This window comes from Colobus angolensis, unplaced genomic scaffold (assembly GCF_000951035.1).
Source record: "Colobus angolensis palliatus isolate OR3802 unplaced genomic scaffold, Cang.pa_1.0 Scaffold26, whole genome shotgun sequence".
Taxonomy (NCBI): Eukaryota; Metazoa; Chordata; class Mammalia; order Primates; family Cercopithecidae; genus Colobus; species Colobus angolensis.
In genome coordinates, this window is record NW_012115821.1 from 8,344,156 (window position 1) to 8,358,601 (window position 14,446).

A 14,446-nucleotide genomic window follows, 5' to 3' on the forward strand; every position below is an offset into this window, starting at 1 on the left:
TTACAGGCACCCACCACCACACCTGACTAATTTTTGTGTTTCTAATAGAGACAGGGTTTCACCATGTTGACCAGGCTGTTCTCGAACTCCCAGACCTGAGGTGATTCACTGGCCTCGGCCTCCCAAAGTGCTGGGATTACGGGTATGAGTCACTTGCCCAGCCAACTTTTGCTTTTTCTAATTTTTACCCAAGAGAAGTTCATCCTGAATCATGAAGACATCTCAGTCATTTGAGAACATGAGATTTGGCTCCAGCAAGTCAAGTTTTGGGTTCAAATCCCAACTCTGCCATCGATTAGCTATATAACATAAGACCACTTGTTGTTTCTGTGTCTCAGCATTCTCATGTGGAAAATGTAAGCAAGAATAATAGTACCCTCACCCCAGGGTTGTTGTGAGGATTAAATGAAAAAAATATGTGTGAAAGAATGTCCTACAAATGATCATTAATATTATTTATTATTCATTCAAAAAATATGTATGAGGGGCCGGGTGCGGTGGCTCACGCCTATAATCCCAGCACTTTGGGAGGCCAAGGCAGGTGGATCATGAGGTCAGGAGATCAAGATCATCCTGGTTAATACGGTGAAACCCCGTCTCTACTAAAAATACAAAAAATTAGCCGGGCGTGGTGGCGGGCTCCTATAGTCCCAGCTACTGGGGAGGCTGAGGCAGGAGAATGGCGTGAACCTGGGAGGCGGAAGTTGCAGTGAGCTGAGATCCGGCCACTGCACTCCAGCTCGGGTGACAGAGCAAGACTCCGTCTCAAAAAAAAAAAAAAAAAAAAAAAAAAAAAGTATGAGGTATTCTTATTCAGTTATCAAAATAAACACATTTTTTTGCAGTTAGAGTAATGGTTCCATGAGGAGTCACCCAAACTAAAGGCAATTAAAATATAATGTGTCAAATGTTACGATGGGGTGACACACAGACACTGAGAAGGAATACTGAAGCAGAGTCAGGCAGGCCAGGAAAGGCTTTCTGAAGAAAGTGATGTCTAAGGGCCAACTGAAGAATGGGTAAAATGTTAGTAAGTTAAAAATGCTGTAGAAAAAATATAGATAATTGTTTAGAGGTGGACTAGAGAAGTGGAAAGAAGTTCGGGATAATTGAAACAGAGCATATGAAAATGGACATATGGAGAGATGAGGCCAGAGACATGAGCAAGGATCAGATATGGCAGGACAGAAGACCTTTCTAAACTTCAGTATTTATCTGAATTAACTGATGATATCCAATTTCCCTGATACTCTTCTCTTACTGGAGTGGCCAGTGCCATATTCTTTATGTTTTGTTGTACGTTGCAAAACATTATTATATCACATTGCCTTAGTTCAGATTCTCTTGAAAGCCAACACTAAGGGAAGGGTTCCAGTGCAAGTACTGCAATTAACTTGGTAGCTGATCCCAGGAAACACCCGGAGTGGGGTAAGGAAGCCAGACAATGAATGGTAGGCAATGGATAAAGGGTGTGTTAACAAGCATGTTAGCGCCAGGGGCAACCAGAGCTCAATTTCATTGGGGCACTCAGGAATCCAGTGTGGAAGCACAGCTCAGTGTTACTTATCCACGCTGAAGGGTAAGGAAGCTGAGGTATTTGATCATCATTCACCATATCCCTCTTGGCCATTGCGTGAGGACAGCTTCCAGGGGCCTTCACTCTCTGGCACTCTGGCTTATCCTTTGTGCAGGAGAAGCTGCTCTCCAGGCAGTTGTAGAAGTAGCATTCCACTTGTAGAGGTGAGTATGGAGGAAATGGGGGTGGGGCACTGAGCAGCTGCTACACATATTTTTTAAAGTATTAAAAAAACAAAAACAAAACAAAAGAAAAAAGACCAGCCCTTGCTGGGAGACAGTTCTCCATGGGTCTCTTGCACTTCTGTACATCTTGTGAGCAGAGGCACTGGCTGCCTTTGTTCTGGACAATTTGTTTCAAACATGTTTAAGTAGTGATAGAGATACTATTTTCCTCTGAAGCAGAGGATGGTTTGTTTGACATCCAGTATAATAAAGGTATTTTCTCCCTCCAGGTCAAAGTCAGGCAGGCTTACTGCTCATTTTATAACATGTGGGTTTGTAAGTTAAGGATTTCTCAACTGTAATACAAATGCAGACCCAAAGTATGTGTAGCATCTAGTTAGGCCATTTGTTTTTGCCCTCATGGGGCCTGAGGAACAAAGAGAAAGGATATGAACATGAAGCTTATGCTGCTTGCTGAGCTATGAATAATAAAATCCTTTGTCTCTGACCCAGAAGTCTTGTGTCTTCTGCCAGCCTCTGTGAAATTACAGTATGGTAACTTGTAGGGTAAGTTCTGAAACCTTTCTCAGCTCTCGATGACCCTGCCAAGCCAACTCAACTGATTTTTAAGACATTTAATTTAAAAAGTAACTTCTAATTTAATAAAAAAGAATTTAATAAAAAAAAGAAAAAAGGGAAGTATTTATTGAACTTTTCCTTTGTGGTTTTAAAACACAAAATAGGTTAGGAAGCCATGTAGAAATCCTCATTAAAAAGCCAACTTTTGTGTTTCCTCTAAGATGTTCTAGCTTTTCCAAATTTTGTCATCGAGAATGCCAGCCCTCTTCTGGAAAATGCCTCTGAACATACATAGGTTGCCAAAATCACTGTGTCTGTCTCACCTCATGCTTCTCTGGTTGGAGATCCTGTTGTTATTATTATTATTATTATTATTATTTATTTATTTTTTTTTGAGGCAGAGTCTCGCTCTGTCGCCCAGGCTGGAGTGCAGTGACACAATCTTGGCTCACTGCAAGCTCTGCCTCCCGGGTTCACGCCATTCTCCTGCCTCAGCCTCCTGAGTAGCTGGGACTACAGGCACCCGCCACCACGCCCTGCTAATTTTTTGTATTTTTAATAGAGACGGGGTTTCACCATGGTCTCGATCTCCTGACCTTGTGATTTGCCCACCTCGGCCTCCCAAAGTGCTGGGATTACAGGAGTGAGCCAGATCCTGTTATTATTAATGCAAATCCTGCAGTCCATCCATTTGTGCTGTCTCGTAGATCCACACATCTTTGGGAAGTAAGTATGTTGGCAAACACTATTATCACTTGATACCACAAGGGCTTTAAGATGAAATATCATTCTCTTTTTTGTTACCTTCTACTGTATGTTATTAATTTAGTGACCACTCTTTGGAACCCTGTTATATGTCAGACACTCTAAAACTCCTTGGGGACATCAAGATCCATTTATTTCACAAGTAATTATTAAGAATCTACTGAGACACAGGGAATTCCTTGCCCTCATGGAATTGACTTGTTCATAGGGAGACATACTAATCAAGTGAACATACCCAAAAGTATTAGGTTAGTGCAAATGTAATTGCGGTTTTTGCCATTACTTTCAATGGCAATTTGCACCAACCTAACATAAAATTGTAAATGCAATAACAGCCAAGAAAGGCAGACTCACAGGTCTGTGGGAGCCCCTAAAGGGGACATTTTAACTAGTCAGGCTTCCCTGAGGAAGAGCTACATGAAAAGCAATCTGCAGAATGCATAGGAATTGAATAGATAAAGAAGAAGAGAAGAACATTCCAGGCAGAGGGAGTAGCATGTGTGAAGTCCCTGTAGCAAGAAGGAGCATAGTAGAAAGACAGGACTGAAGGATCAATGTGACAGGAACCAAAGGGAAAGCATGGTGGGAGATTATACTGCAAAGGAGATGGGGAAGGCAGAGCCTGCAGTGTCTGTGGGTCATGTTAGGAAGTTTTGTTTACCTAGATGGCTATATCATACCCAGCTAGATATAATATAGCTAATTTTCCCCTCTGGATCAAAGTTTAGGCAGGCTGATTGTTCATTATAAGAAAGGGGTCCCCAACCCCCAGGCCACAAACTTGTACCAGTCCATAGCTTGTTAGGAACTGGGCCACACAACAGAAGGTGGGTGGCAGGCAAGCAAGTGAAGCTTCGTCTGTATTTACAGCTGTTCCCCATCAGTCTCTTTACCTCCTGAGCTCCGCCTCTTGCCAGATCAGAGGCGGCATTAGATTCTCATAGGAGTGTGAACCCTATTGTGAACTGCTCCTTCGAGGGATCTAGGTTTTGTGCTCCTTATGAGAACCTAATGCCTGATGATCTGTCATTGTCTCCCATCGCGGCCAGATGGGACCATCTAGTTGCAGGAAAACAAGTTTAGGACTCCCACTGATTCTACATTATGGTGAGTTGTATAATAATTTTATTATATATTATAAGGTAATAATAATAGAAATAAAGTGCACAGTAAATGTAATGATCTGAATTATCCCGAAACCATTCCCACCCAACCCTGCTCTGTGGAAATTGTCTTCCACGAAACCAGTCTCTGGTGCCAAAAAGGTTGGGGTCTGCTGTTATAAGAGCTCCAGATTCCCTAAGGTCAGAGTTTCTCAAACCTTGATACAAACCCACTGCGTGCACAGCATTCAGCTGGGCTCCTCTACATGGTCCCCATGGCACATGAGAGCAAAGGAACCAATGTGAACATGAAGCTTATGCTGCTTGCTGTGCTGAAGTAATAAAGTCTTTGAGAGCAACATGTTGTTTAGCTGATCTCGCCTGGTTTGGCTCCAGTCTGCAGGTTGAGTTCAGGTCTGTCTCTTGTCCTTCCCATTCTCCTTGGGACACTGGCTAGCAGAGGGACATTCTTCTCTGGGCAAAAGGAGGAGAGCAAGAGGATATGCTCAACCCCACATGTACGTTTCAAGACCCACATCTGTTCATATCATTGGCTAAAACAAGTGTCACATATCCAAGCCATGGGCTGAAGAAATATACCCTGTTTTTATTAGGAGGAATTGCAAAGGCACATGGCAAAAACATGAATATAGAAAAGATTAAAGAATTGGGGATATTAAATCCACCTCCCACACCTAAGAAACCACTGAGAAGTTTTGCAGGAAAGAGACATGATTTGCTTACAGCTTAAATTGCTATTGTAAAGAGAACAGAATTAAAAGGGTCAGGAGAGGTCTGTTATGAGCTCTTGAATATCCTTGCCAAACCTTGGTATTGTCAGACTTAAATGTGCTTCCAGCTTCAGTTTGGTGTAAAATGTTTTCTCCTGCTTGTTCTTAATTAGATTTTTGTTATAAGTCTAAATAGCAGTGGAATGATGGCAAAGAGTGTTCAGTAGTTTTGCTTTGTGTGTGTGTATGTATGTGTGTGTGTGTGTGTGTTTCTGTGTGTGAAGGTAGTGAGCATAGCTGCTCTACGCACTGATTTGGGGGTCTGATAAACTAGTTTTCAACCACAGCTCCTTCAGTCAGTAGAAACATGACCTTGGGTAATATACTTGACTTTCTGTGCTTTATTATTTTTTCTATATAATGAGATTAACAATAATAATACCACCTCACTCAGGGATTAGCAAGAAGATTCTGAAAGATAATGTATGGAAAGTATTGTCTTACTGCTTTGTCCATAGCAAGCAGTCAATACACAGTAGCTGTTACTGTAATAAATATATTTCAATATTTAGCATTATTATAGCCAGATTACAGGTAATAAAAAACTAAGAAAGATGTGGCCACATAATCATAACTGTATTAAAGACAAGCTTTAGAAGTAGTTCAATTATGCAGCAGTTTCATAACATGCAAATACATCTGCAGATAAAGGCTAAATGAAATGAGTTAATAACTGTTTCTACAACATTGCAGTACAAGGACGGAAATACTGTTCTATTTGGGGTTTAGCATATCCCAGCATATCATTATCCTTTGTTGAACTTCTTTCCTTGTAGCATATATGCTTGTTTGTTTTGCAAAAGACTGATTGAGCTTAGGAAGGGCGATTGGTCAGGCAGTCAAACAAAAACCAACAACCACCAAATGAACACCGGCCTAGTCTCTGCAGAAACGATAGCAAAGCTTGAAGTGAACTGATTATATAGATAAATCAATGGAAATGAGACAAGGTACACTCCAGTTATGTAATCTTCAAATTGCTACCTGTCATTGAGCAACATAAGTGGGGTTGCATAGGCAGGTTGGAAAAATGAACCCAAGTTACCCTTTCTGTGTGCACCCTGCCTGTTCCCTGGGTGGGAGTAATCTGCCAGATGGAGACTTAAACCATCTTCCTGTTTTCTTCCAGTGTAAAGAATAGGCATTTGCATCAATTCAATAAATATTTGTTGAAAACGAATGGGAAGCCTGATACTAGGGAGCAAAGATGCTAGGGAGCAAAATGGATACACTTGCTGTCCCTTGGGACTCCCAGGACAGAGGGAAACACACCTGAAGGGCCAGCTTGAGCCCAGGGTTGTACTTCTTGGTTAAGGGAGCTCCTTGAAGATAAGGTTGTGCTTAAGCAAAGCTGGAAAACCTTGTATATTTTAACACCAGGCTGTGGTATTAAATTAACTTATCAGGAAGCATTGGGGTATGATGAAAAGAAAAAAATTTAGAGTCAGAAAGACAACTTTAAATCTCAGCTCTGTCACTCAATAGCTGTGTTACCTTGAGCAAAGTATTTAACTTCTGAGCCTCAGTTTCCTCATCAGTAGCATTGGGATTATAATAGCATTAATTTCTATGGGATGATTGTGAGAACTGAAGAGATAAAATGTCCTGTCTACCATAAGTGCTCAGCAGAGTATAGCTATAAAATATCCATGTATTACTGACTTTTCATGTAATTGTGTGAAAAACAAGCAGGTGTGGCGGTCAGCTGATGCTGATAAGTGCAAGGGTTCTGGGGGCAGATTGGCCCGGGTCAGGTCCAGGTTCTGCTTCTTCCTGCAGCATGACTTTTTAGGATATATTTTATAATCTAAGCTTCAGTTTCATCATCTGTGAAATGGGGATGGTAGTAAGACTACCTTTCTCACAGGTTTGTTTTCATGATTAAGTGAGTTAAAGGGCTGAGAGCAATGCCCAGCACAAAGAAAGTGTTCAACAAATGTTAGCTTTTGTTAATATGATGTTGGTGGGGTGACATTATGTTTCTTTTTTCTGAGATTCTATTCTCTATTACTGAGAAGGAGGCCACATTGGTAGTGTACTGTGTGGCTAAGAGCATGGATTTTGGTGGAAAGTCTGGATTCCTGTCCTTCCTCTCTGTTCCTTGTTAGGTGATCTCTTTAAGCCTCTGTTTCTTCATTTGTAAAATGGGCATAATAAAAGTATCAATCACAATGTTTTTCTGAGGGTTAAAGAATGTAATTAATATTAAACACTTAGGGTTGGTACATAGTAAGTGCTCAATACACATAAGCTATTTGTATTGCCTTAAAACCCATAATCATTTTAGAAAGGGTTCGTGGTTTGACATAGAATGCCCAAAGACAAGTATTTAACCCCTTCCAGTGGCTTTTGCTATTCAATAAAATCTTTGCTTTCTGTTACTTTACTAATGAGAAAGCTTTAGAAACAAGCATTCCCTAACCTAGCTGCATCATGACAGACATGGGAAGGACATTAGCAACACAACTTACAAGGCTTTCGTGTAAGGATGAAGACATCTAATCCAGAGACATCGAAGATCATGGCCAAAGTCTTAGGGCCATTTCATTCTAGAGGTGAAACTGGAACCCAGTCCTCTTGATATTCAACCTCAAGAGGACCCTGCACAGAGCAGTTCAAAAAACAGGTGAAAACCACAAAGGACCCAGGAAAGGGGTGACGTGGGTGACTGAATAGGGGAGGGAAAAGAGGGGCTCTTATCTGGCCCTTTCATCCATTTTGAGTGCTAAGCAGCTTAGACTCATGACGAAGAGCATGAACCTGAAGTCAGGGGGAATCCAGATTTGTTGTATTTCTATCCGTGAAAACTTGGCCAAGCAGCTTAACTCTGCAAGTCTCAGCTTCTCCAACTGTAAAATGCATCCACTTGCAATTTCAAGGATGGAATAAAATGTTTGTAAAACGCTCAGGATAATCGTTGACAAAGTGAGGAAGGGGCTCAATAAATGGTTAACTTTGTTATTAGGAAGAATCGTGGAAAGATGGAAAAATGAAGGAGAAACCATCAGATATAACATAAGTGAATTCTCGGCTCGTGGAAGTTTTTTAAAAAGTCAGATCACCGTACTTTTTAAGTATAAGAGTTTTGTGTCTTTAAAAAAGTACTGACTGATAATAGAGATTATAGACCTAAAATATTCCATCTACATCCTGATGAAGCCAGTCATTCACTCCATTATTCTTCATTTTTAAAAAATCTAGTTATTCACCACTGGAGTACCCAAGCTGGACTTTGAGACCATGACACTCTATTCCCTGATAATCTATGCCAAAAACAACCAAGGGGCAACAGCATCACAGACCATTTTAATCCAGATTGCAGATGTGAATGAACCGCCCACCTTCACTGGATCTCTTGCCCAGGGTGACCAAGGTACAGAGGCTCTTCTCTTGGGGAAAGAGGGCTCTAGTGGATATGTCTACATAAACGCTGTGCCCTGTGCCCCTTGTACTCTCAAAACATCATGGCTATAATAGTGATAAGAATGGCAGTAACAATAGAAATGATAAATGGCTGACACTGGGCACTAGTGAAGTCCCAAGCGCTGTCCTAAGAGCTTTAACTTGACTACTTTATTTAATGCTCACAGCACTAGAGGTAAGTTCTACTCTTAGTTCTATTACATAGACAATAGACTTAGAAAGGTGAAGTAACTGTCTCAGTGTTGAGAATTATTCATTTATTTGTTTGATGATTGTGTACTAAAATTATTCTCTTATTTGTGTGATTATTTAATTAACGATGTGTTTATATAATTAAGCTAGAAGCTTCACCAAGGACAGGGATCATGGCTTTTTTGCTTCTTCTTGCTCTCTGTTTTTTTGTTTTTATTTTTTTCATCACGTATGTATCTCTTTCACTTTCTTCCTCATCTCTGTCTCTTTCTATGTAGTCAAATATTTAATGCCTACATGTTCTCTATTATGAAAAAATTGAGGCTCAGATATTGGAGTGACCACTAACCGGAGAGAACTACTTGTCCTATCTAAGCTTCAGTTTCCCCATTGATTAAATTGAGATATTAATCCCATCTTGATGAGGCTCAGGGTTTTAAAGTGCCAGGTACACAGTAGGCGCTCAACAAGTGTCTCCCTTTTTTCCCTTCCCCAGGGCAGATGGTAAACTCCTCCTGGGCAGATCCAAGGTGAAATTATGCTCTTCTGACTTCTAAAACTGTGAGCTTGGTGCCAGAGTGCTTGTGGACACTTGACGAGCATTTGCTCATCAGATGAGCAGGTCCTGGCTACCCCCTAAGCAGGCCCATGGACCCCTTGGCTATCCACAAATCCTGCCTTCTTGGCACAATGGTGCAGCAGTTTCCCCTGGGTGGTTCTTCCCCTCACACACTCAAGGATCTCTTACTGCCTCAAGTTTCCTGTTCCTTGGAAAAACTTGCAAACTGGCAAGTTTGCAAGTTTGTATTCCTCACTGTTTTAAAAACATATGGGAAGAGAGTAAAATTAAGGACAAGCTTTAATAATTAGGCAATATTAACGTATTAGCTATGTGACCTTGAGCCAGTTATTCAATCTTTCTAAACCTTAGTAAAATGGAAATGATAATAAAGTCACCAGTGATGTTAAGTGCTTAGTAATTAATAAGCACTCAAAAAAGTTTCAACATTGTTCCTGTTTAAATGTATAAATCTCATTGCTCTATACCTGACACATAAGAGACACTTGACAAATGGTATATTATTATTATTATTATCGTTATAGTTTTAATGGGAATAGCGCTATAAAAACATCTGTGCTAAGCAAGCACAATGCCTTAAGTTTTATCTGAAATTCAGATTGGATGAGGGGTTTCGGGCTTATGGTGGTGATGCTCATTCAAGCACATCTGTTGTACGTTTTCTGGCAGTTCCTGAGATTTATATCCTGGAAGATACTGCCCCAGGCACACTCATTTACCGAGCAGCAGCCAACGACCCAGAGGATGCTGTTTTGGAGGTAGTTTATGCTTTGGGACAGAGAGTAACAGTGCCTAGTGGTTTTATGTGTGATTGAATTCAAAAGTAAAGCCATGGAGGCAATCAAGTCAATTATACCCACAACTTAGGTTTCAAACATACCTTTGCCTCAATTATCAGGATACTTTAGGTGAAAATGATTAAGGTCTGGGTTCTCCGGGTAATTGCTTCCCTTCTAGTACATTCCATCCTGTGCACGCCGACCCAACCTAATCCTTAGGTAACTTTAGCAACAGATGTCATGATGTTTCATTTTGTTCTTAGGAATCTTGGCTGTATACAGGTCGTGAAAGAATCCAGCTTTCTGGCAGAATTAATTTGTATTTCAAAACTCTGGGTCTCGTCCTCAGGTTTTATAATGCCCTAGATGGAGAGGAAACTATGGGCTTGGTACCAAGAGGCTTGGGTTTAAGTTCTAACTCTACTACTGCAAATCACTTAACACTTCTGCTTTGCTGTTTCAACTGTAAATTTGGGAAAATGATACCTGCTTTGTCTGGTCTCATATTGCTTTCTCTCATTATAATTAAACATAATATTTGATTACATTTATATGAACACGAAAGTAGTTTTTAAACTGTAAAACATTTTGCAATTGATAGGCTTTACAATAATGTTTTAATTTTTGATGCCATATGGAATGGTTATGGCATTGTTAAACTATAATATTTTAGCTAATGAATTGATAGAAAAGAATATTGTGTCTTTCAGTTTTAGTGTTGTATTGCTTTCCCAGACTGGCTAAAAATTACAGAATTGTACGTGTTGATGCTGTACACTCAATACTTACAACTTTTGGTAATACTATTGGGTATTACTCAATACTTGAGTCATACAAAATTTTCTTTAAGCAATAGGTGACCACTAATATTTGAGGCATTGTCCACAAGGTTTTAAAAAGTATTGAGTATTCTTGAATAATTATGCAAGATTCCCCACACACATTTTTCTACTCCTTCTCCCAATAGCACATCCAGGAAGGGACTGGAAATGTCACAGCTTTCTTTATAACATGCAATTAAACCGCCTAATCATGCATATTGCTCCAAATCAACATGTTCAAGATTATAGGATGGAGTGCAGCACTGAGCAGCTCCAGCCACACAGGAATCAGATATCATAACACAATTGCTTCCTTGGTATTCTCCATGGCAGCTCACCCACCTAAAATGTTGACATTATAGGGTGTAAAACACATCACAGTCCAATAAGGTTTAGTTGTGACTCCATGTACAATCAAAATGACTTACTAGACAATTAATGCAAGTAATTCATTTGAAATAAAGGACTTCTAAATGCTTGCTTATAGAGATTAAATGTTTCTTATTCCGGCCTTACACTTTTCACAGAAGAGAATTTGTTACTGGGCCATATTTGGAAGGCCTATGCAATGTTCTCTCAGAATTTCACCAATCATGGAATGACATTTCAGTGGTGACATAGGCTGTGGAAACTTACATTTAGACACACTCCTACACACATCATTCTGACACAGTAGATCAGGCCAGATGCTATTCATGTACTCATTACTGGATAACAATATTCATTTGTCTCAGTCTTTATATTGATTCAGAGAAAAACAGGTTCTAATATTAGGAAGAGGTTGCCACTGTTTTGGGGCCTGATGATGATGATGATAGTAAAAATGATATTAATAATTATTAAGTGGTTATTATGTGATAGGCACATACTTTATATCATTGAATCTCCATGTTAATCCCTGAAGTAGATGCTATTGTTGCTATAGTATTACCTAATATATCGCTAAATGAAGTAATTTGCCTCAACAATAAGTAGTGGAGTTGCAATTCAAATTCATGTCCATGTTGCTCTAAATCTTGCATGTTTCCTATCATACCAACAGTTCCCAAAGTATTCCATAAAACACACATTTTACCAGATGCTCCATGAGAAAAATAAAAGATCCTGTAATCAAATTATTTTGGGAAATGATGTCTACACATCTCCCCTGAATTAGCAATACACAGCACATTAAATTCCCCGTGGAGTTGTCTAATAGAGAGATGTGTGTTTAATCAAATTTGTTCCAATTATTTGTCCACTGCGCTTAAAAAATGTAACACCTGTTAACATCTTATACAATGCCTAACTCGAATCCACAGAGTAGGAAGATTGTGCTAGATCCTTCTGCAAGGTTGATCTAATATGGTCTATCTCTGGGGTTATTAGAAAGATGAAAGATCAAATTCCATAGTAATTGCTGAATAAATGACAATGTAATGAGTCTGGATTATATCCACTTCTAGACCTACCTACCTAAATTCCAGAGCCAGGGCTTTTCATACTTCACCACCATTACTATTCTACATGTTAAGAATCCCTGATACTTGTTCCGAGATGTAGAAAAAGTGGGACTTCTCATCTTCACAACAAAGAAAAGCTGAACAAAATGAAAATCAAAACTTTTCTTGGACACCTCAGGGCAAACTGCCACTCCAAAATCTAGAGTGACAGGTAAACAGAAGACTGATAGCCAACCTCCGCTTATTTGGCACAGAAGCTTCTGGAACCATAGACTGGTGGGAAGATTTACTTGGTAGCTTTGATGAATTACTGGAGGCTAAGTGTGGACTAGCAGGAGAGTGAGAAACTGTGTGTCACAGTCTTGTGGGGGTAGTCCTACACTTTCGTAAGTTTTACTGTTATGAACCCTACTAGGTTCTCACAGTAAAGATCCAAGAAAGAACACCTTGTGTCTCTGGGAGAGGGAGGAGAAGAGAATCATCGTGAAACAATCCCAGAGTTTTCTGCATGACAAAGGCCTACTCTACAAAGGAAAAGACTTTGTCTGAGCCTTATATTATCTGGGATTCATCTACCAGATTTTATATATGCACACAAACCTGCATACACACACATACCCCTAAACATACCATATTCAAACCTCAGAAGCCAAAGAGAAAGAGAAAATCTTGAAAGATGCCAGAGGGAAAAACACCTTATAGAGGAACAGGATAAGAATTACAACAGACTTTTCATTAGAAACCAAACAAAATGGGAGTGGAATAAAGTATTTAAAATGAAATTTTATTGATGTTTAAATAAAATATATCCAATAAAATTACATCAAGTCATCAAATTCCATATCTTAGATATATCCAATTTTAAATTGAGGTCAAATGTACCTCAAATAAACAAAAAAAGCTAAGGAGAAATAAAGACTTTCTCAGACAAACAAAAACTGAGGAAATTCATGACCACCAGACACCTGTCCTGCAAAAAATGTTAAAGGAAGTTCCAGGGAGAAAGCAAATTATACGGCGCAGAAACTTGGATCTGCATAAAGAAGGATATAGAAGGAATAAATGAAGGTAAAGTACATGTATTTCTCTTTTTAGTTGATCTAAAAGATCACTTTAATAGTAACAGTGTATTGGGTGATTATATCACGTGCGTAAGTGAAATGAATGGCAGCAACATCATAAGTGACAAGAGGAAAAACTGGAAATAAGAACTCTTATAAGATACCCACACTATAAAGTCATATAGTGTTATTTGAAGCTACAGTTAGATTAGTCAAAAATGTGTATTGCATGTATCTTGGAGTAGAATGCTGCTGACAAAGGCCCCGAGGAAGAAACAGGCTTAGCATTTATTTGGAAGGCACCACAAAGATACCAATTTGACTGAAGAGCAAAGAGTGAGTGGGAGAATTAGAAAGATGACATTGGAGATGTAGCCAGCATCAGATTTTGTGGGTCTTTTCAAACATTGGTAAGGACTCTGGATCTTCTTTTGACTAATGTGGGATTAATCCCGTTGGAAAGTTTTGGTAGGGGAACAAATCATATTAATAACATTTTTAAAAGATCAAACTATCTTCTGTGTGAAAAAGTTGACTGTCAAGAGGCAAGAGTGGAAGCAGGGAGACCATTTAGAGGTGACTGCCACAGTCCAGGTGAGAGATGATGCGGGCAGTTGGGGTGGTGAGAAGTTATTGCATTTTACATATTTTTCCCAACATTTCATTATAGAAAATTTTAAATATACCAAAAAGGTGAAAGAGCTGAAAAAACTGAGAGTGAACAACTATATACCCACCACTAGATTCTATCATTAATATTTTACTGTCTCTGCATTATCACACCATTATCCGTTTTTGTGTCCATATATGAATTCCTCTTATTATATTTGTGCACTTCAAAGTAAGTTGCAAACATGGTTACCCTTTCCTCCTAAACAGGTTGGCAGTTTGCATATATTTTGGAGGTAATGTTGACAGACTTGACAAATTGGGTGTGGGATATAATGGAAAGAGAGGGATCAAGATAGTTTCTAGGTTTTTGGCCTGAGCAACTCATTAAAGAGAAATGAGGTTGAGGAGGAAAATTGTGTGCTTTGTTTTGACCATGTTTAGATTGAGAAGCCAATTAGACATCCAGAAAGAGTAGGCAACTGGGTTTAAAAATATGTAGTTCATCAAAGACATGGGGCCTGGAGTGTCAATGTGGAATTACCAGTTTGTACACAGTGT